General features: G+C 37.6%; 1 long non-coding RNA gene across 1 annotated transcript in view; it reads left to right on the forward strand.

Moving 5' to 3' along the window:
- LOC128314975 (uncharacterized) overlaps nucleotides 1-15,601 on the forward strand; it is a 105,304-nt gene extending 89,703 nt beyond the window's left edge. Inside the window, exons 2-3 of the long non-coding RNA XR_008297354.1 lie at nucleotides 12,331-12,407; nucleotides 15,383-15,601. This is a non-coding gene — a long non-coding RNA (uncharacterized LOC128314975). The remainder of the gene's footprint in view (nucleotides 1-12,330; nucleotides 12,408-15,382) is intronic.
- The last annotated feature ends 8,796 nt before the right edge of the window (nucleotides 15,602-24,397 follow it).

Here is a 24,397-nt window from a genome sequence, read left to right on the forward strand (position 1 = left end):
TTTCTTGATCCTGACTTTGGGAAAACCTCATTGCAGATCCTGTGCTACCTTGGTAAGCAGGATATTACTCTGAAAATCTTTCCTCTGTTACTGGGTCATCACTGAGACCCAAACATATCTCAAGAGAGTCTTTTCTTCATGATGAAGCTGAGTAGGGAGTCAAACATGAGTAAAAGAAACCATTTGAGCCTGTTGGCAACTGCTTTAATCCGTAAACATCTAGTCATGGGAACAACTGACATCTTTATTGAGTTTACAAAGCCCTTCTCAGGCACCTTATTTTGGTGAGCCTTCTAAACAGCACTGTGAATTAGGAGAAATGTGTATCTGTTTTTGGTACTGGTGGCTACCAATTTGACCTTAGTTATAGCAAAAAAGAGATTTTGGTAGGCTGGCTGTCCTGAACTCAGCTGGGAGGGTTACTAGTTTCTTCTGTATGGTACCTGTTAGTTACTGTGGCTCATAGCAAAATTTAGGGTTAAATTTTATGTGCAGGATTGGTGAGGTAATGGATCTACTTAGAAGAAATCAGGAGAGCAGGTAAAGCTCACTTCTACTCTAATGCAAGAGTTTTGGATTGCAAGTAGGCTATTAACATGTAAAATAACAACAAAATACATCTAAAGTTAAAAGAAATTTATAGTAAATAAGAGTAACAATAGCTGGCAACTTTAACCAGAGAAGTCACATTAACTTAACTTTCAGGCATTAGAAACACATGCATATTTACATAATGCCAAATTTTAGTATTAGGATAACCTTTAACATTACAAATGTCAGAAGTCCCCATGGCCACCCTATGACTGATTCCCTAGATGAACTCACAGGAGCCAGAGCTCTATATAGGAGCTCCTATACATGAGTATGGCTTAGAAGTATGAAGAGAAAAAGGTGAAAATCGCCAGTTGGAACAAATGCAAAAGGTGCATGGGAGAGAAGGTCTTGGAGAAACCAGTCATAAGCTTCTAGGTGTCTTCTCCAGTGGAATCTCCCAGGATGCACTGAGCCTTTGTATTAGTGGTCATTCAGGCAGGCATTGCATGTGGCTTATACAGGTAACTACTCTGCTAGTTAAATTCCAGAACATCAAAGAGAAGAAGCTTCGGTTTACCATAAGTCATATTACTAGCATAAACTATCTGGTCAAACAGGAACAGTATAGCCCAAGACTGCAGGCAGTTAAAAACAGTCTTATTAGGCAAAACTTTCCAAAGGCTCAGAGCTCAGCAGTCATGAGTCAGCCAAGAGCAGTCCTGAATAAAGGCTAGGTTAGCCCTCCCCTGCACTTTATGTTATCTCCGTGCCCAAACACTAAAACCATTAAGTGAAGAGTCTTTAAGAACAGCTTCTTCTCAACCATTGTAAAGTCATTCAAATACTCTGCATGTATTGATCATTTATTTTTTATAAATTTATTGTAATACCATTTACCATTTTTATATTTTCTTTAAAGATAAACTGAATTTGTTCCATTCTAAAAATGTACTTTTACATAGTAAAATTTATCGGGCTATCCTCATACTAACTGGATTGGTTCACCCTTTAGCTGGCTCTTTTAGTTTCAAAGACTCAAAACTCAGAATTTTTCCTTCTGCTTTTCCTTGCCTTTAGTCACCAGCCATATTTTGTAAACCTGCTTGTTTTTTTTTCTGAAAATGTGGACCCGAAGTATTTTTTAACTTTTTCCTAATTATGGTTGACTCTTTACCTATATGCCTTTTAAAAATGGATTTGCATTGTTGTCACTTGGTAGCATGTATATGATTTTAAAAACAGGTTTTAACCAAACACCGTTTATGGTTTGTGCCTTCATATTTCTTAATAACCCACTTTATGCAATTTCTTGAATTTCCAATTTTGGACAGTATTGACTTACAAATAAGAATATGGAAGATGGATATTTATTTCTCTCATATCAAACAAACCTTTACTCTCCTATATTTCTAAAAGAGTTGTAGTTGGGGGGGTGTTTAAATTTTATGCCTTTATAATTTAGAACTGAGACATACAGTGTATTATGTTTTCTATTTTCTATAATTTTAGGACTTACCTGGAGTGAATAAGTGCCTTTTATTATTTGCTTAGTTTTTTTTTTTTTTTTTAATATAACTTTCACAAGTTTACCCAAAATTCATCAAAGAATTAAAAATATTCTGTAAATATGACCAAAACCATCAAGCCACCTATCAGCTTGTTGAAGGCCTCCTTCATCCTGTGCTCTGGGCTGATTTCTCTTCAGCTCTTCTGCAGGCTACGGAACTGCGGCTTCCTTGCATTAGCAGGCTTAGAATTTTTTGACTGTTTTCCTTTGGTGGCTTTTATATTCCCTAGATTGCATATATTTTGACACCAACTGGTATATGGCAGTACAATTCTGATAACGAGTCAGAGTTAACACAGACGCTACAAATTAAAAACATGATTCTCAACTGCCCTCACTTCAGACACCAGCTCCACTTTGGGTCTCCCAAGGCCACCCACAACTCCGACCAACTGTATACAAATTCACAGGTTCCCAGGATATCCTCAAATTCAATAATTTGTTAGACTCACAGAACTGAGAAAAGTATTCTTAGAATTACATTTTAATTTTACAGGATACTATGGAGTAGGTCTGGGAGAGTCCCAAACCCAGAGCTTCTGTTGCAGGATTTTTTACCACAATACCTGGATTCCTTGTCTTGCTGCTTTGAAGAATAGAGAGGTTGACACAAAATGAGCAGCAGGCAAATTAGAACATCAGAAAGGAAGAATTGTAGGATAAGCTCTGTTTACAGAGAGGTGATATTCTCTTAAGTGAATGCCCCAGGACTATACGGGAGGGTCCTTGTTTTATAAGTTGCTGATCAACCCTCCATCTTCCCTTCCCCCTTGTTCCTTCTCACATTCTACCCTTACAGGTTTGATTGCTCTAGGTGTTGGGTTATCCGTTCCTGATTGGCTTGTTTTCATTGTATCAGGGGTAGTCTTTGGCCACAGTTAGGTCTTTTGTCAAATTACTGATGGAAAGCTGAGGTTGGGGGAGGGGGTAGGTGGGGTCTATTAAATTCTTAAGAGGAACTTTATGCCTGAGGGGGTTTGCTGTGGTCAGGCCCTCCTGGCATTGTTCCAAAATACATGTTTTTCCCAATCCAGGGACCTCAGGTGCTAATCCTTTCCCTCTCTGCCTACTGAATCCTGTCTTCTCCTACCCTGTTTCCATACCCTGTCCCCATGGAATCGGAGTGTGCCTCCCTGTAAGCATATTGCCAGCCAGAGAGCTGTAGTGAGCCTTGATGTAGAAATTTTTTATTGGGATTTCATTATGTAAGTGTGATTGATTTAATCATGGGCCCCATGGCTGATCTTCCCTGGAGGTTGGGTTGGCTCAAAGTCCTAACCCTCTGATCAGATGGTTGGCCTTTCTCTCGACCAGCCCTTAGTCCTCATCATCTCATTAATGTTTACTGAGGTGTGATCTAAAGGGTTCTTGATTAACAGAGACCTTCCTCTCACTTTGGAAATTCCAAGGGTTTAGTCTATCTCCAGGGACCAGAAATAATGGTCAAATTTCTCATTGTACAACAGTGTTTCATCCTGTTTCTTGGTTTGTTACATTATTTTGGTGGAATGCATCTTTGAGAAGCTTTCCCTGGTTCATAAGAAGTGCATTGTTTCTCAGATATACCTAAAAATACATCTCTTTGTCACATTTTATGGATAGTTTATATGAATATAGTCATCAGTGTTGGAAACAGTAGTCTGTCAAGATTTGCAAGGCATTCGTTCACTCTCCTGTGGCTTCCAGTGTTTCAAATGAATAATCTGATGCTTTTCACAAAACTGATTATTTGTATGAGACTTGCTCTTCTGCCACCTTATTACTTTCTACATATTATTTATGTCTTTTATTTTTTCACTGGATTCCAAAGTGGTTCTGTTTTGTTGAAGGCCATATCTCTTACTTTTCACTCATGCCACTTGTCCGCAGCTGCTCTACTGTGGCTCTCCTCCATATTGTTTTTACTGTGGGACCCATGTTGATATGTCTGCAAGATTTGATGGCAAAGGAAAAAGAAATAAAGTAAATCAAGAAAGAGCTTTAACAACATCTGCCAGGAAGTACTCTCTCTGGTCACATATAATTGAACAAAGAAAATCACATAGTCAGTAATGCCAATGGTACAGGGAGAGACATAGTAGGCAAAATACAGTCAACCATGCCAAGTCCTGCCATGATCACAGTCCTTTTAAGTTTACATTTCATTTTGGGCCACAATGCTTAGAAATATATATATTTCTATACATATTTATTTCTCTCTCTATATATATGTTTTCCAGCCTGTTTTGAGATTTGAATAGGGAATGGGGGGATTTCACTATTCACAATCTAGAGTTATAATTAATCATCATGTCTTCGGTATATAGCTTTATCACATTCAGTTGTGCCTGGCTTCCCCAAGTCCAGAAGCATTCCTGACCTGATTTTGATGCATTATTTCTAAGTGTTTGCTGGGATAGGTGACCAGCAGCCCTGTGTTGGGTGAAACTGGGGAAAAGATCTTAGGATGCACATATATACATTTTCAAAAAATTCTCCTGTTTTGAGACAGACCCCTCACCCTGCCTTTCAGAGATCCTGGAGTGTCTAGTCTCTGAATTACGCTGTGGCCATGAGTTTGCTTCTGGTTGGCTTACTCATCCACAAGCAATTGTAAATACACACACACACACACATATTACACATATATATATATAATGTATATGTATATGTGTACTTGTATATATATATTTCATTCTGACAAGATAGTTTTCTCTAGCTCTTCTGCTTCCTATTTCCAAAACTTTTTGATGTTTTTAATCTTCTGTCATTTTGCATATTCTTTCCTGTTGTTTTGTTCGTGTGGCTTTATATATTTTGAATATTATTTCAGTAAGGATTTAGAAAGAAAAACATATGTTTAACTCATCACATTTAATTGAAAGGCTCATGTTAGTCACCACACAGCTAATTATCATATGCTTTTTTTTTTTTTTTAATCACATGGCATCTACATTTATGGCTATGGTTGTTTGCTTTCTTGTTCATTGCTCTTATGTTTTTTACATACCTCTTCTAAGTATAAAAAAGACACTGATCTACCAGATTAGTTAATACAGTATTGTTTTTTCTTCATACTGTACAACCCCGTCTTATAGCTTTGCTCAAATCTCTAGAATATTCATCTCTATATTGGATTCATACAATATTGAGTTAGGTTGAAAAATAAGATTGTATGCTTTTTGCTTTTATGTGCTTCTGAGTCTTTAACGTGTTTTTCTCCAGATGCCCTCAGGATAACACTTTCTGTTAAAATTATTACCTTGACTAATAGAAAAAAAATAAAATTGTGTTATAAAATCTTTCATTTCCTTACTGGGCACAATATATAATTTTTATGTCATGTTCTAAGAGTAATAAATTGCAGTGTTTGGGATTAACATTGTTAGTGAAAGCAGAACTGTTTGGTTAAAGGATTTTATGAGACAAGGCACTTAAATACTCACATGATATTTAATAGTTCTGATTCCTTTACTGTCCTCATATTGAATAACTGATCCCATAGTAATTGAAAAAAATTCATTGTGAACTAGCACATAGTTCACCTAATAGCTATGGCATACTCGTCTTGATACATGATGATATCATTGGATTTATTACTCAGTCACAGAATAAGCTTCTGTTATAGTTTGACAATGCACTGCTACTTTAACCGTGCCCAACTCTCAGAGATGGCTTCTTGACTCTTAATTGAGGTGTAGGTGACATATGTAAATGAAATGTGTCCAGGAGGCTGTCCCCTGGATGTTCTAGAATTCATGATAAATAGGTGGAACAGAAATGACTTCACAATTTTCTTCTTGAAGGAACACACTAAAGCACTAGCCAAATTTGGAATCAGTGTCATGGATTAATGGTCTAGATAAAATGTATAATGTCTATGACATATAGTAATTTTCACTGTATCTCTTTTTGAAACAAGTATTGTGTAAAAAATAAAATAAGAATGTTCTTAGTGAACTGTCCATTGTCCTGTGGGTTATATACTGAGTTGGCATATATGGAATATATGAAATGTTTGACTTTTTCTGTTTTCAGGTATGATATACAAAGTATGTCCTTTCATGTTCCTTAACATTGAGTAAAGGGGGAAGGCATGGGCAACCATGATAAATCCATCTCTAATGTTTAGTTATAGTACCAGAATTGGAGTCACATGGACGTGAGAGAAAACTATTTTTTGTTATAAGCAAGGTTTTATTAATCTTGGGGAAGTGTCAGTCTGTCTGAATTCATCTTCAGCAGGTGGATCCCAACTCCACCAATGTGATTGTCTTTGTATGGGATGTGTGTGCTTTTCTTTGGGAAGATGTTGAATTTCATGCAGTTTCCTTTCTTTACTGAAGAACCTTCAGAGAGGGTTGGTTGGTTCATTTTCAGTCTCGACAGTGGTACATGTCTCCAAGTAATTCTTGTGTAAATACATGCTCTTCTCAATAGATGTGATGGCCCTGGGTGTTTTTTCTAGTGTTTGCTACGTCTTCTAATGTTTGTGCCCCTTCAGAAGAAATACCAAGTTCCTCTTGTGAAGGGTTTGAAGAACACCTTCCCAGAAGTAGGATTGAGATGGGGAGGAGGATTATATTTTTTTCACAAAAATATTATTAATGATTTTTTGCTCTTTCTTCTAAGCTTTCACCCCAAATTTCAAATCCTTAGAAATTCAGAGGCTAGAAATGGATATTGTGCTCAGTTCACGTGATCAATCTCATTCTGACTGTGGCACAAGGATGGAACTCAGGATTCTACAGCTCATGAGTTAACCTGCCAGGGAATGAAGTGGTCGTCTTCCTTTCTTCTCAGCACCTCAACTATTTGTGAGTGGTTCAGCTAGATCTGCCTCCAGAGAACTTGACACTGGGGAAAATAACTTCTTCATTTTACCGAGAGGGGCATTGTTTCTCAGCAATATTTCTCAAACTTTTTTTTTTTTCCTCCTCTGAAGTTTATCAAGGAGTAGAATGTGGAGTGGTCATGGCAGCTGTAAGAGAGGAACACGGGGATGATGGTAGTAGATCTGATTTTATTGACCTTGTTATGCCCTCATGTATGGTGTGTGTCCCAATTATATGTGGCCATCCTTAAATGCAGAATAATTGGCATTTTTTATTTAAATGTGTGAGCCCTCGTTAAAAGCATCCTATAATTTTATCACAGTTAAATAAACCACAGTGTTGTTAGAGATGGTGGCTAAATCAGAGGTCAGCAAACATGGGCCGTAGACTAAATAGCCCACCCTTTTTGTATTTAAAGTTTTGTTGGAGCATAGCCATACTCATTTGGTTATTGTTAATGGCTTCTTTTGAGCTGCAACAACAAAGTCGACGAGTTGCAGTGGTGACTACATTGTCCACATAGCCTAATATGTTTTTTCGTCTGAACTTGTACAAAGTTTGCTGATCCCTGGTCTAAATTACTTCCATTTGTCTATTCATCAGTTTGTCACTATTACTATAATTTTCATAATGCAACCCATCATAAAATTTGAGTATCATGTGTACCAAGGACAGGTACATATGTATCTTAGATTTTTGGGTTGCATTAAAAACGTCTGCAAAAATCAATACACACTATGGAAAGGACTAGGGAAATAAGGGAACAATATAAGATCAGCAATTGGGATCTGTCTCTAACAGGTAATACTGGGGATGGGATGACAAAAATAGATTTACTTTAGAAAAATTTCAACCATTTGATGTGATGATGATTGAGCATTCAGCTTAATTCTGGATTGAGTTTTGATACCTCTATCCATATGGAAATTTGATACTTACCTAGAAAATCCAGAAGTACATGAAAAACCATCAAAAGAACACGTATTGCCCATCGGAGTTCCACAGTCATATTAGGTGGCACACGTAACACCAATATAGTAGGTACATGTTTATTTTAAAAAGCTCAAAGATCATCTTCAAAAATATTACCCTTCTAATGATAACCAGTTGTTATGCTGATGATCATTGACCAGTCCCAAACGTGAAACCTGTATTCAAGAGATGTAAAATGAAATATTCACTGTCCCACATCAAGAAAATAGCCCAAATTCAATAGATTGATAAGAAAGTATTATGATATAGTATAAGAGCAACCTTGGCCATAGGGGATACATTAAGATTTACAACTACAATTGAACAATAAGGTATTCAGTACTATGCTTTTACAGTGAGTTTAATGGAAAGATGTGAAACATAACATAGAGAACAGTGTGTCCTCTTCTTGAATCCGAGACCCTGGAAATCTCTACTAAAATCTAAAAGCAAGGATCTAAGAGTAGAGGGGTCTTTACTGAAATTGCAGTTATGTCTATGGCTATCTCTGGAATCTTTTGTTCATGTGGTGACCACTGGCTCTTAGCATTGTGATCCAGCCCTGTCATTCCATCATCCTCAGTTCTTGCCTATAGTGTGCCTGAGATCCTACCTCTCGGTTACAACTTGTTTTTCACTCTGATTCTCTAGATTTCTCCTCCTTTTGGAATTGTTATAATGCTGTGATCTCAAAACTTTGCAGCTGATTCCTGCTACTGGCAGTCAGATATCCCAAATATCAAATTATTCTCTATGTTGTCAATGCCTAATAACTGTTTAATGGATGAGAAGTGACCTTACGGTCCATTTGTAGCTTCTGAATAGCTATAAACCAGATTTCTTGCTGCTAGCCACTATAGAAATTGCTCTAGTGGCCATCACTTTTGAAATGCAAACCATTTTCTGCAGTGTGCATGAGACTACTCTGTGTTGACTGATGTTCCTAGGAACCTGCTCCTAAGGACCTACCAGCCAGGCCTATCCTGTTCCAGTGTGTGAGCTCTTTCAAGCTTCACTTTTTTTCCCCTCTTCTGTGGTCCCATGTTTCCATGGAAACCATCCTGCCCTGTGGCATTTGCCTGAAATACAGCATGCTATACCTGACATAGTATTCAATAGTTTATAAGATGGACCTGGAAATGAGATCTGTATCACGGTGAGGCAGTGAAAGAAAATAACTGGATTTATATCAGGCTTGTGTGCAAGTCCTGGCTGTGTCACTTTCTAAAAATTACATCATTTCTGTGAACCATACTTTCCTCATCTGTAATAAAAAAAAATAGGAAATTCATGTTATTTTTGTAGTTACAATGGGAAAATGAAAGGACATAATTTACATAAAGCATCTATTTCAGTGTGTATCTCATAGTGCGTATACAATAATGATTAGCTCCCTGTGTTCTCTTTGAGGAGCAATCTATTTTCAGTAAGGGTACTTTTATTGTAGAGACAGTTTATGTTTTCAGAGTTCAAATAAGGAACAAACTTGAGGGCTTCATGTATTTAGCAGAAGCTTTTAGGGGGGGTGGGAAGTTCTTCTAAGACTTGAAAAATGTAAAAAAAAAATCTAATGTACCTCGAACTTTAGTTCTAATAATATTTCTAATAATTTAGTTCTAATACTGTTCTAAGGTGCAAAGCCACAGGTGAATGAAGACCACTGTAACTCGCGGGAGGTGGTGGTGGGGGTCATTCTGGTTAACTCTACCTGGAAAAGATTCAGAGATTTATTTGGGCTTTTCACTGTATTTAACAGAATCCGGTGTAGTTTAAGTAGTCAAGGAATCAATCAAAGGATACTGCAAATGTTTCATCATTTCAGGAGAGTTTAAGAGCCAGCTTAGAGGCTGATGGTGTTGATTTACCAGAGAAGAGCCTACTAACCCCACAACTTAGAATGCAGGGAATTTTCTAAACAGAAAATGGATCTTCTAAAAATGCTGGATGATTAAAACACGACAAATGTTCGCTTGAGTCATTTTGCAGGGGGAGGTCATATAAAGCTGGGACAGGGTTGTAAATAAAAGATATTTCCACAGAGCCTGTAAACTTGGGAAATTCTAGGTTATTTCACACCAGTCATCAGCTCACTGATGAGTTCATAATCATAGTACATTAAATGTTTTCTGCAAAGCTACTTTACATCATGTTGACGTTTTGGAGAGAGCACTGACTCTTGTCCTTATACACTGATGCTCAGAGTTTAGAACATATGAGTGGATTAGACAAGAGGGAGGGAGGAAAGGAGGGGTGTAATGTTAGCCACTTTATACATAAAAAGGAGAATGTGGTTTTAGGCATGTACTAACACTGGGCTTCCTAATGCTTTACTGCTCTTTTTTTTGTTTTTTAAGTTTATTCTTGAGAGATAGAGACAGAGCATAAGCAGGGGAGGGGGAGCAAGAGGGTAGACACAGAATTCAAAGCAGGCTCCAGGCTGTCAGCACAGAGCCCGACACGGGGCTTGAACCCATGAGCTGCGAGATCATGACCTGAGCCGAAGCCAGACATTTAACCAGGCACCCCTGCTTTACTGCTCTTCTAAACATATTCAAACAATGGCATGTGGGGTAATTTCACATCTGCTCTTTTAGGGAAGGCACTTGTACCAAATGCTGTGTGGAGAGAGAACTGGGAAGCCCCTCTCAGTGGAGAAGCAGAGATTGCATGGGTCCTTAGTTGCTTTCAGGGTACATTCAGTTCCCTCTTCCAGATTTGGGCAGATTCTTGCAATAGGGCAGACAGAGGTGGGGGGCGGGGGGACAGTAGCATTCTTCTAAGAGAAATGTCATAAAAGTATGAATCCGGGGTAACGGTGGCCACCCTGTAACTTGGCATTTGGTGGTCATTGCTGGAAGACCCATTGGAACCATATTTTGTAAACACTTGAATATGAAAGGGGGCATCTGAACATCATAGCTATTACAGGTTTTCTGTTAATATATGATCTCAGCCCTGCTTTAACAGTCATAAGTTAATCCTCTTTCTTGACTCTCTTCAGCCCCTTGTGAGTTCACTTTTTCTCGAAAAATGATTGGCATACATGTTTAGATTTTTAAACTTATACTGAGTACACATGACTTTTACATTTCTCTATTACAGATAATAAGGTTGATAATTTCTCCTGCAGTGCACAATGTATTGAGAGTGATTTCTTGATAAGCCCATTTAAGATAGACTTTGAAATCAGTGTCTGACTTGATAAACCCATTTAAGGTGCACTTTCAATCAGTGTTTGTATGTCAGATACTACCAGCATTATGAAGAAGAGGATGAGTCTCTAGATGATAGAAAGTTTTGCTTGAGTTGTGAGTAGAAGAAGGGTGTTATGGAAGAGGGAGATGAGACAGAAGTGTATGCGTTCAGAGGGAAGGTGCCCATTGACCCGCTTTCTCCCTACTTTGTGACTGTAGGTAAAGTTTGCTAAAATTCATTATGTGCTTTTCAGAACTTTGTGAACACCAATATTTGGAATGAATAAAGCCCTACGGTGTGAAAGAGAAACACATTGGAAACAGAGAACAATTCTCAGTTCTTAGCAGAAAGTAGATGAGGCATTTTCTGCACAGGCTTTCACAGCATCCGTACCTTGCTTTCAAGGACTGGAGAGGCCCCAGCCTACATTAGGTTTCAGGTGTGTGTATGCGTACCTGCTACGGCGGTTTTCCTTTCTCCTCAGATACTCTCCACAGGAAGCAAGATGGATTTGGCTTCTGTGCAATTACTGAAGTAGAGCCAGCGACATATCCACAGTTACCGGCCATCACGCTTGTAGCATTTCTGTAAGATGAACAAAGATGTGACTCAGCAGTGATTTAATAACCATCCTGCCGCCCTTAAGAGAATTTATATGGGCCTGTTATGTCACTTGCTGCCACACAGACCTCAGCAGTGGAGCTGTTGCATGAGGGATTGCTCTGTGGGCCTGCAGGGGGAGGAAAATGAAATGGATCAGATTTCACAGAACATTCCAAGTTGGGCTTCTGGTTTTTCCGATCTGGTTTCCTACAGGGGATAGGTTTTGGTTTCTATAGTTTTGTTGCAAAGAGATAGATTTCCAGTTTACCAGGTTGCACGGATAGGGTGGATGTTACGTTACATATACACAAACACATTTTGAGCACTGAACTTCCTTTGATCATCAATTTTGTACTCAGACATGCTCAGTCTAATCCCACTTAACCCACTCTTTAATCTGCGGCCAATACTTTGAATTTTCTGACGTGTTTTTTCTTTCAGATTTCTTATTTTTAGCAATGCCTGTTGAGTCTTCAGAATTTCTAGTTTTGTTGAATTAATAAAAATTCTGTGCGTTTTGAAATCTAGTGTAATTTATAAATATGATAAAGCAAAGTTAAAATATATTTTTAATTATAAAATAGAGCTTCTTTCCTTTAGTTAGCTACCCCCCAACTCAATTAATTTTTTTTCTCCTATCTTTAGGTAAGAGGCTTTTCATGGTACTTGACATGCAGTCATGGATTGGCACAACAGAGCTATTCCTTGAAGTAGGTGGCAAGGTAAAATGCCTTTTCTTATCAATTTTCCTCCAGGTATTCTTGTTACAGTTTTTTTTTTTTTTTGCATGGATTTTTTTAGTCTACACTTTGATTTGTGACACAATCCATACATACAAATGCACAGTCATGGAATGTAGTTTTATCAGGTGTATTGAATTTATGTGAATCTAAATCTGCATACTTTCCCCACAAAAAGCAAATGATTATATTTTAAGTACTCCTGGTACTTCCTTACACCCGAGCTTCCATTATGGGAAAGAAAGTGATGGGAGTTGGGAATGTACTACGTCAGAGCCCATTTCGGTTCTGAGAATCACATCTCCTTATAAACCCATATTCTAAGTGCCATTCCCATGTTTAAAGGTACAGAGATGTCTGCCAACTTCCTGTGGTCCTCAAATAAATGATGCTTTTTAAAACATGTTTTATTTATGTATTTATTTTGAGAGAGAGAGAGAGAGAGAGAGAGCAAGTTCATGTGCAAGCAGGGGAGGGGCAGAGAGAGAGGGAGAAAGAGAATCCCACGCAGTCTATGCACTGTCAACATGGATCCTATGCGGGTCTAGAACTCAGGAACCCTGAGATCATGACCTGAGTTGAAATCAGGAGTCCGACACTTCATGGACTGAGCCACCCAGGCACCCCCAAATAAATGATGTCTTATTCCTTACTCAGAAGTCTTTATTGTTTTATAAATATTGGAGGAGGGCAGGTCTGTGTTTTAAGGTGTGGCACTTCCCTGAAGTATTTCCAAGAACTTTTCACTCTTCATGGTATAATCTAATTCATCACAAAATGAGACTTCATTGTGTATGTTCCCTCTCTGTATATAATCTACTTCACATGGGTATGTATGCATTTACATGTGTAAAAATCAGTCAGTATTTGTGATAGTGTATGTATATGTATAGGTATATAGATATAATTCAGTTATATTTAAGAATTTCATGATACAAATTACAGGTGAAGAAAACTTCAAAATTCTTCACAGTTGGAAAAAACTGAAAAAAATTTTTTTTTTTAAAATTTCAGTTCAAGTTTGAACAATCTTGGTTCTCTGCTTCTCTCCTGGCCTCACCCTCCAGTGAATATACATGACTATGGTAATCTGATGATGTGTATGGACCACTTTTTATACAACCCAAGCACCCTTCAGGGCTTCTTAGCTCTTTGAGATTCAGGAGGATGAGGCCGGTAACCACATTTTCCCAGCTGTGCAGATCTAGAACCTTCCTACAACCTCTGCCCCAAGGGCGGATTGATACCATTCTTTGTCTGTTGTTGGCTTTCCCATGAACCCAAACACCAATAGTACCTTGATCTCTTTGGCCTATATAGTGAGGGACAGTGGGTAGCCCGGGAGGGAGCTCTTCATAGCCCACTCAACATTCTGCCCTCATCCTCAGGACCTTCATCTTTACCTTCTGTCCCTGAGCTGAGCAGTCCTCCCTCACTCATTTTCCCTACTGTTCAGACTGCCTGGGAGGCACAGTTACTCCCGCTCATATTCTTAGTGGTTGCAGTGGAAAGCAACCCATTCGATCTCTGGTAAAAAAGTTGAAGTCAGAATAATTTCTTTCTCAGAGGAAAAAGGAAAAGCGACGAAGGATTTTTATTGGTTGTAGCTCAGCCTCCTTTGGCTCACACTGCCATCCTGATCCTCTGCTAGTTTTTGTGGGAAGTTAGTTGGAAATCTTTTTGATTAAATGAATTTAAGTTGGCTTCTTTATTTGTGTCCTTTTAATATGCCTCTTTCTTTAAGCTCTTTTTTTTTTTTTTTTTCTGGGCCAGCAGTGGATTCCAAGTTTATTTTGCATTTTTCCTGATCCATTAATGGAATTAACCATATCTTCAAGGTACTGTACTTCTTTTAGAGGAGAATGCATTCAGAAGCCACACTCTAGATCACAGATGTGCTTACTGTCATCAGGCTTTCGGAGTAGACAGAGCTAGAGTGTTTACATACATTTGACCCTTTATACATACTTTTATATGATCTAGAAAGATTGTATATCATGAGTTCACACTGATGTTTCTTTTTTTATTTAATGTTTATTTATTTTTGAGACGGAGACAGCATGAATGGGGGTGCATCAGAGAGAGAGAGGGAGACACAGAATCCGAAACAGGCTCCAGGCTCTGAGCTGTCAGCACGGAGCCCGACGCAGGGCTTGAACTCACAGACCACGAGATCATGACCTGAGCCGAAGTAGGACGCTTAACTGACTGAGCCACCCAGGTGCCCCAGCACACTGATGTTTCTAATTCCAGTTCAACACCTCTGGGTTTTTTTCTATTTTTTTTTTAAATTTTTTTCTCTATTTCCTCTCTGACAGTGAGAATCCTGGCTCCCATTACTATCAGTATATACACAATCCCTGTGTATGTAATTAGTCACCCATCTTCATGGCTGCTCTGTCCCCATGTGGATGCCCTGTGAACCCTATTAGGTGCCTTTAAGCCTGATTTTTGTTCTCAGTTCGTGGGGCTGCATTGTCTCATGGATGCCTTCCCTATTCCTCTGAGGCTCTGATTCCTTATATCAGACTTTCTGCCCCACGTTACATGTCCCATTTAAGTTCTGAATCATTACACCAGGCTGCCCCCATATGGGGACTCCTTCCTGCATTAAAGGTATATTTGGAAAGGCTGACAAAAATACATAAAACATTTACTCAGACACCCTGTGCTGGGCTGACCCTGGAATATGGATGCCTTCCTTACTGAGCATTGCCTCTGACTGCACATACAGGGCTACTCTTTGTGTGACTACCTTCCTCACTCTTTTAGGGCTCTAAAACCCTTCAGCAAGTTGCCGTCCGGTGTAGATTCTGTCTTCGTCCTGCTCGAGATCTCACTTCATTCACTGGACTGCCCAGATGCATGGATACCCTCCTCTGCCTGTTCTAGCTGAACAGTTCCTTCTACCCAGCCTTACCCCTACTCCCACTTCTGTCCTTGTTCTTGTATTCCAGCATCCAGCTCTGGGCCACCACAGCAGCTCCACCCCCTGGTCCAGATAGACCTTGTTCTGCTTCACTTAACTGTTTGGCAAGTGAGTTATTCAGAAAAGGAAAGGAACAGGCAGAAGAGGAAGACCCCTTGCACCATTTTAGGATATCTACTTTCTTTGCTTGGTTCAGTTGTCTACAGCTGCAAATGTAAAGGAAAAATCTAAAATATTTACACTGCAGTGACTAAGTAGTGTCAGAATTATAAACTCACAGATGTCAAGGTATATATATCTCCATATTTGTATTCTCAGTATGTAGCATATGGCGTGGCACGTAGCAAATATTTATGATTAGTGAATTAAAACTTGCATGGGATGACTTCATGGTTTGCGTTTTAAACTACGCTTCTAAATTTTGCAGGAGCTTAGTCTACTAACAACTTCCCCCTCCCTCATTTTTATTATTCTAAAAAATATGCTGAATAAAACAGTGTAATATAAGTTCTAAGGCACTTTGAATCTTTATTTCTTCCTTGTGTGTTTGTGTGTGTGTGTGTGTGTGTGTGTGTGTGTGTGTGTCTTTACCTTTTCTCTTTCCATTGTATCATTCCTACAGATATGCAAATAGACTGTGGTATTTAACCTCCCTTTTGCTCTATACCTCCATGTCCCTTCATCCTTTTTCATCCATCTGCCCCCAGTCTATTCTAAACCACTGTCATTTCTCATCTCAGGACTATGTTTCCTTGGGGGAAGAGGGCATATGGATTCTTTCCTGGTCTTTCTGCTTCTCTTTCCCCCTCCAGTCTTTTTTCTGAGTAGCAGTGTGAGTCTTACTCCCCACTACCTCCTCAGCCTTATTTCTGGCCACTTCCTCATGGGCAGCACCACAGACAACTAATCTCTAAATAACTCCTTAAACGCATAAGACTACTTCCATTTGATATCTTTTCACTTCATTTGGTATCTTTGATATCTTCAAAATGTTGTCTTTTCTTCTACCTTTAGGTCCTAGCTTTCATATTGGAAGCTACTGTATCCAGAGTTGTCCTGTTTACTTCCTTCACTTTCAGTAGTTTGTAATTATGTTGTCTATTTCTTTTTTTTCACCTTTCATTCTCATAGACCATAGACTCCATCATCGTAAGGACCATGATTATCTTGTTTTCCATTGTATTCTAAGAAGAAAAGTTAGATGCTTAATAAACATCTGATGAATGTATAAATAATAATGCTGAAACATTCAAACAAAATGAGGATAGAGGAGACAGTTTTAAAAATATGTATGCTCTAGGGGCACCTGGGTGGCTCATTCAGTTGAGTGTCTGACTCTTGATTTTGGCTCAGGTCATGATCCTGGGATCGTGGGTTCAAGCCCTTCATCGAGCTTCACGTGTGACTCCATGTTGAGCATGGAGCTTGCTTATTAGGATTCTCTCTCTTCCTTTGCCCTTCTCACTCCCTTGCACATTCTCTCTTTCTCTAAAAAATAAAAAAAATAAAAAAATGTGCTCTGTAAGAGTAAATGTTTTATGTATTTTTGTTAGCCTTTCCAAATATACCTCTAATTCAATTTTTAAAAATCACATAGTTTCCAAAAACAAAAAAAAAGAGAGGCATTATTGTACAACAAGTATATGGACTTTTATTTGGGAAAAATGAATTTTTATGAGAATTCTTATGAGAAAACTGTACAGCTAAAATATTACCAGTTAGCGTAAAATATATTTGCAATAACAAGACAGTTGACTTCCTTAGCTTAGTTTAAGGTTTTTCAAGATTTCCGTTAACTTAAAAATATTTGGAAGCCAAGCCTAGAATTCAAGAAAACCACTAAAATGTTAACGTGTCAATTCTTACTCTGTGCCAACTGAATAGAGGCAAAAGTTTTTGAATATTTTTCTCATACATATTTAGGTGAAATGTAAGAAGGAAATATGTTGAATGTATACTATGATGCCCAATTATTGTGTGTCTGCCTTTGGAGTGCTTATGGCCCAGGGTAATTGATGAGGTCCCAAATAATATCAAAAAGCAATTTATTCTAGAGCAGGGTTTTCAAACTATGGCCTGCAGCTTGTTTATGTTCAGCCCTCAAGGTAAGAATTGTATTCACATCTTGAAAGCATTATAAAAAAGAAAAACAAAGATATGAGACAGAGACTGAATGTAATATGCAAACCTTAAAATATTTATTTTATGGCCCTTAATGGGGAAAAAAAATTGCCAACCTATTTTCAGAAGCATTACTGAGGAAAAGTAAGAGGAAAAAAAAATGGAATAGATGAATCTAATATAGGTAAGAGCACATTTTGGAATGAAATACTCATAGTTAAATATTTGATTTTTGGCTCCTTTAAATTATGACATTTTGGTCATTTTTTTTCTTCTTCCAAGTCTATTCTGTAGTTAAGACAGTTGGAGGTACCAACATTTCAAAAATGACTTGTGATGTTTCAAGATTTATCTTGGATTTTAAAAAAGGTATATGTTCTGGGGCACCTGGGTGGCTCAGGTTAAGCATCTGACTTCGGCTCAGGTCATGATCTTGTGGTCTGTGAGTTCGAGCCCCACATCAGGCTCTGTGCTGACAGCTCATATCCTAGAGCCTGCTTCAGATTCTGTGTCTCCTTCTCTCTCTGCCCCTCCCCAGCTTGCGCTCTCTTTCTCTCTCTCAATAAATAAACTTTAGAAAAATAAATAAAGAAGGAAATAATATGTTCTAAGTTCCCAAAGGAAAAACTCAACAATATTACTTGGCATTGTATATATGTGTATGTACACAATATATATACATATATAACATATGTGTATACATATATATATGTATATATATACACATGCTATATATGTATATGTATATATGTATATACACACACACACATACATACATACAACATGTATGGTATATATATATACTGGGCAGGATTTTGTCTAGTACTACAGTTCTTACCATGCAGTAGACCTTATGAAACCTTATAAAAATATTAGTGCCAATTACCCTGATGTTATTTTTCCTCTTTTTTTTTTTTAAGACAGATTTTTTGGGGAATAATTGACATGCAATAAATGCAGCATTGTAAGGTATAAATTTGATAACTTTTGACACAAGCATACACCATGAAACATCACTATAATCAATATAATAAACATATTCTTTACCCCCAACCATGAAAAGTGAAAAATACCTATTGTAAAATCTAGAGAAACCACTAAAAACTTAAAAGAAGTGTAGCTAGTAAGCTAAAGGGAGACATTAAATGAAATACTACAATTTAAGTAATCTAGAAAGCAAAAAAAGGAAAAAGGAAGAAAGAACAAATATAAAATTTAGAAAACTAACAGCAAGATGATAGATTTAAACCAACCCATATTAACAAATATTATAAATGTAAATGGTATAAATTCTCCACTTAAAATGTAGCAACCATAAGAGTAGATAGAAATCTAGACATAATTATATACCTTCAAAAATTTAATGTAAATATAAAAGTAAATTTCATGACAAGAGATATTAGCAGACATAGAGACATGTCATAGTGATAAGAGTCAATTTACTAAAACTTAAAAATCCTAGATATATATAATCATCTAATAGTGATTATTTTAAAATACATGAAACATCTGTTGACAGAAGTGGAAGGAAACATAGACAAATGAACAATTACAATTGAAGATTCAACATCTCTGTCATAGAAATTGATAGAAATGTGAGTCATAAATTATTAGGGATAAAAATACTTGAACAACACTGTCAACCAATATGCCTTAGTTGATATATCTAAAGCATTCCACTCAACAGCAGAACATAAATTCTTTTCAAGCACGCAGGAAACATGCATTAAGACCATACCCTGGGCCACAAAATGAGTCTTAATGGATTTAAGTGATTGAAATAGTTTTATTTCTATACATGGGCAATAAACAACTAAAAAATAAATTGCACTTATAGTGCCATCCCACAACACAAAATAGTTGGGGATAAGGTTAACAAAATGTATATCCTAAATATGTAAATACTGACAACTAGAAAATATTTTTTGATCATTGATTTGATTGGTGTGCAGGAGACCATCCTGTATCATGTTTTAAAGAGCTAGTGTATCAGGGACCCTGGGTGGCTCAGTTGGTTAAGCCTCTGACTTAGGTTCAGGTCATGATCTCACGGTTTGTGAGTTGCAGCCCCACGTTGGGCTCTGTGCTGACAGCTCAGAGTCTGGAGCCTAGTAGGATTCTGTGTCTCCCTCTGTCTCTGTACTCCCACCCCACCGCTTGCTCGCTCGCTATCTCTCTCTCTCTCAAAAATAAGTAAACATTTAAGAAAATTAAAAAAAAAAAAACATATTAAAGAGCTGGTGTACCATATATACCATAAACCCAGAATGTGTCCTCTGCCCTTCTAATTTTACGTGGAGAAACTCATGTCCGGTGTACATATTGTAAGTTGACGAATTTCTGTTTCATTTCTGCCATATACTCCTACATATCTACTTCTCTTTTCAAGGTGTAGCCTAAGGTTTACAGGTAAACTGAGTCAGGTATCAATCATTTTGTGATTATATCTGCCAGTTTAGCCTCTTTTCCTTCAATATGTTCTACAAACTTCTTGTGACCATATTGTTATGTTCCAGGAACTGTGTTTTATAATAAGGATTTAGATTTAAAAATCCATTCCTGCCTGTAAGATCACAATTTTGTAGGAAGGCATACGCAAACTAATAATTTCCATGTAATCTGCTCTAATAGTTTTAGAAACTCTCCTGATGTCAAACTGTTGCTCACATATTTCAGTGTCTTACTTTCCGTTGAGTGTTTTTTGGACAGCATAATTGCCTGGATTCTTTCTGCCATTTTCTTTCTCTGACTTTTGATCCCATGTTGGTTTTTGCACCTGATGTTTAGGTTATATTCTTATTTTACACACTTTTTTTGGAAGCCCTGCCTGACTTTGGCTGACTGTCATTGGTTGTCCTTTGGGTATTCTCAGATTTAAACCATTTCTTCTAGTTTTGGTTTAAAATTGATTATAATTGACTCTTCACCTGGTGTTAAAGCTGAAGACAGAGTTATTTTATTTTTTACAAATATTTTTACAAAGTATTTAGGCATGTCAATACCCTGAATATTATAATAATCTGTAAAAGCATGCATTTTAATTCCAGGAGTTTCTCTCTCAGGAAATATTTTATGCACTGTGTATTTCATGAAAATGCAGTGTTTTCTCTACTGAAAACTGTGCACCCTGACTGCTGAACACAGTTTGAAAGCCATTAGGAGGATTGTAGGCTGAGAGAGGGTGCTTGGTTGTTTAGGCTTTATTGATTTTACAAGTTAAAGAATGACTGACTCTTTTTCTCCCAAGGAATCCTATATTCTGTCTTTGTGCACACAGACTGTACCATAGAAAGGCAACAAAATGGGAGTGTCTGGCATAGTTAACACCACCAGGAGCTTTAAGGAGTCTTTGGGGAATTATACTCCATGGAGGCTTGATAATACAGTGTTTAGACTGGCTGTCTAGACAGTAGGAAATGAAAATCTGGCAGCCTCAGCTACGTAATAGACTGTTTATGAATATTGGGTTATGGTGTAGTCATGAGCTGCTTAATGTGTACAAGGAGAGCTGAGATAAAGTTAGCTTGCACCACATTTGCCATGGTGACTCATGCTACTGAAATCAGGACCCACAACTTCTGACTTTATCTAGTGCTCAGAAGGTTTTATTATGCCCATATTTTCACATAACATTGAATAATTTTGTTCAGAAACTCTTACTGTCATGAGACTTAAATAATCAAGTATGTTTGGTTTTTAAAGCCATGAAACATTTATTTTTTTCTCCTTTTCATAACTGGACTTGAGATTAATTATCTAAATATATGTGGTATATTTTTCATTTGGGTTTCAGCAAATAATGACTTTTTATGTCTTTGTTTTGTGGAGTGACTCACTTTAAAAGTCATTGACTCAGCTAATCAGTGTAGAGCTGTGTGAATATTTGAGATATGTTCTTAGATAAAGGAATGATTGCAAAATCATGTTTATTCATTTTGCTTTTCGTTTGAGTTATTACTTCTATGAAAGAGTTGCTTTAACTTTTTAAATTCAAAGGAATTTAACCTAGGTCTATTATGGGGAACAAATATTAAAAAATAAAATTTTGTCAGGGAATAATCACCCTCTTGGCTGGTGGATTCTGAAGGGAGAAGTAATTTTTGGTAGTGTGACAGCTGTATTTTTATAATAGAATTTTAACTTTGTTCACCAAAGTTTTGGCTTCTCTTTAATTTCCTCTGCATAACAGACAATTTGTGTCACTTGCTCCTGAAGGATGTTTTTGTTGTCCCTTTTAACAGTATCATAGTAAAGATTATGAATTTACTGGATCATTGAGGAAACAATTTTCAGATTATCGACCACAACAAATGAACCAGAAACATTTCAGACTATGAAACTATTTGAGCCATATCACTGAATAGATTATTCGCCAGTTTGGTGTCTTAGCCACAAGAATGATGTATTGCTGACTAAGTTTTCAGGTTGCCATGTAATTAACTTCATTTTCTTTGGGTAGCTTAAAACTAAATCAAAATCATCTAGTCAGGGGTCTTTGTAAGGTCTGACATTTGAAATGATTATAGTAGACTGATTAAGGATAATCTGATCCATATCCCAAAAAGTTGCCATTTTCCTGGTTGAAATTCACAAAGCTGGTTGAAGGGTTAAGATATGAGATGTGAACAGTAGTCCTATTAAATAAAAATGCTCTGATAACGGTAGTAAGTTTCACTATTTATTTTAGATGACCATTCATTCTTGGAATATTGCTATAAAATAATATTTACATACTTTTTGCAGATGGAGAAAATAGTATTTTGTGGCAATTTTCACCTTTATCACCTCTCTGATGTGTTTCAATTCTTGTTCACCTGAGAGACAGGAAAGACTCCATCGCTCCTGGCCATGACTCTTTGAGGGTTGTGAAAGGAAAAGTGCCCAGGTTGGCTATCAGAGTCTCTGGCATGCAATTGAAGAAGCTCTCCAAAGATTGATATTTGTATCCTTATGTCTGAAATTGAATAGCACTGTTTATTTCAATATTTAAGAGCCTACGATTCATCACTCATGGGGTTACCTTCAAACAGGTGATGTTAGGATTAACCTGTCCTTTATTCTAAGCAGAGTAGGTGGCTTAAAACATATTAATTAAAGAATGTTTAAAAGTGAATATTTCATCATCTTGTAAAACCTTACATAAAAATTAAAGTGAGAAGAAACTCCTACATTTAAAACAAAGTCTAATGGATTTAACTATTTGTCCAAGTATATCAAGTGCCAACTATGTCAGGCACAGATGGAATAAAAATAATTAAGTGCAGTCTTACTTTGCCTCTAGGAAGCTTGCTTGCATTATAGTAAGAAAGACAGATATGTAACTAACCATGTTACAGTGTGGTCGACTCTATACTTTTATAGATGAAGTAATATATTATTTGACACACAAATTGTCATATTTATTTTCCTAGCTATCTAAAGCTAGTGAGAGGCAGGGTGGTAGAGAAACAGAAAGAGTCAGGAAAGTCTTCATAGAAGGAGCCCCATTAGGGTTTTTATATTTTCAGTCTTTGGGATTACATCTATACACTCAAGTAACTTGATGCTTTTGGGTGAATATGTAAACTACTTTGGTTCACACAGTCAATTTAGAAAAGCCATCATTGACTCTGATTAAACATTACAAATTCATTCAAAAAGTATTTATGGCTGGGGCGCCTGGGTGGCTCAGTCAGTTAAGCGTCTGACTTTGGCTCAGTCATGGTCTCGTGGTTTGTGGGTTTGAGCCTCATGTTAGGCTCTGTGCTGACAGCTCAGAGCCTGGAGCCTGCTTCAGATGCTGTGTATCCCTCTCTGCACATACCCCACTCATATGCTGTCTCTCTGTTTCTCTCAAAAATAAATAAAATGTTAAAAAAACATAAAAAAAAGTGTGGGCAATATTGCGGATTAAGGACTACACCAGAGACTATACATGAATAAAAAACAAAGGAAGATTTTCAATGAAAGATGATAAATATAAAGATAAGTAGATGTGTGACTTTTTAAGGACGTCCTACAGGGGTGAGTCCAGCCATAGTGGAATGTGTATATTAGGGCTTAGAAGGTTCATCAGCACATGGGCAGTGTAATGAAAACCCTAATCCTGGATAAAATCATGGAGCAAAGAATACAGACCAAGGGTCTAGTTCTGGGATCCCAGATGAACACAGAAAACTGAAAAGATTTTGGCACTATGTATGTATTCAGAAAGGTATAAAAATATCTTAGAAACTGTCGGCCATTACAAAAATGAAATTCCAAAAATATTCTTTGCACTGGATAATATGGATGTCCATCATGACAAAAACCACCGGGTAACTAGAAAAGGGAAGGTGCCAGATTAATGAAATGAAGAGAAAATGAGACAAGCAGAGATGGGAGAAATGGACCACCATTTCAAGAAACATGGAGGAAACAGGGGCACAAGAAAAATAGAGCTAGGTAGAGAAACGTAGCCAGAAATCCCAGAGTGGGAGAAAGATGAATTTTGTGTGTCTGGGGAAAGACATAGCTTAGATAGATGGAAGAGGCAGCGAGAAGGATTGCTCTTCCTTATCAGACTTGCCACATGGTAAATGGCGTATCGTAGCTGGCTTATTTACTATATTTAGCGACTTCAAGAGAACACATAACTTTTTTCGAATCTTCTCTCAGCAGTTGTTTTGTTAATTCTGTGGAGGACCCTAGTGTTGGGACTGGTTCTGTCTTTCCCAGAGTGGGATATCTTTGCCTGAGCTATGAGAGAAAAACAAGACAAATGGCCTCTGGTTTCTCTTGCTTGGGGAGTTGTCTGCTGCTGTGGTTTATTCACCTGGGAATGCTGTTGAGGGCAGACACTTGTCCCCCAGCCCAGGGGAGGAGTGTGGTCAGGTGACTGGAGAGAGATGCTGCCTCTTCCTTAGCCTCCCCCAGAGAGAACACACACCACTAACTCAGAAAG

Source organism: Acinonyx jubatus, chromosome A1, assembly GCF_027475565.1.
Source record: "Acinonyx jubatus isolate Ajub_Pintada_27869175 chromosome A1, VMU_Ajub_asm_v1.0, whole genome shotgun sequence".
Lineage (NCBI taxonomy): Eukaryota > Metazoa > Chordata > Mammalia > Carnivora > Felidae > Acinonyx > Acinonyx jubatus.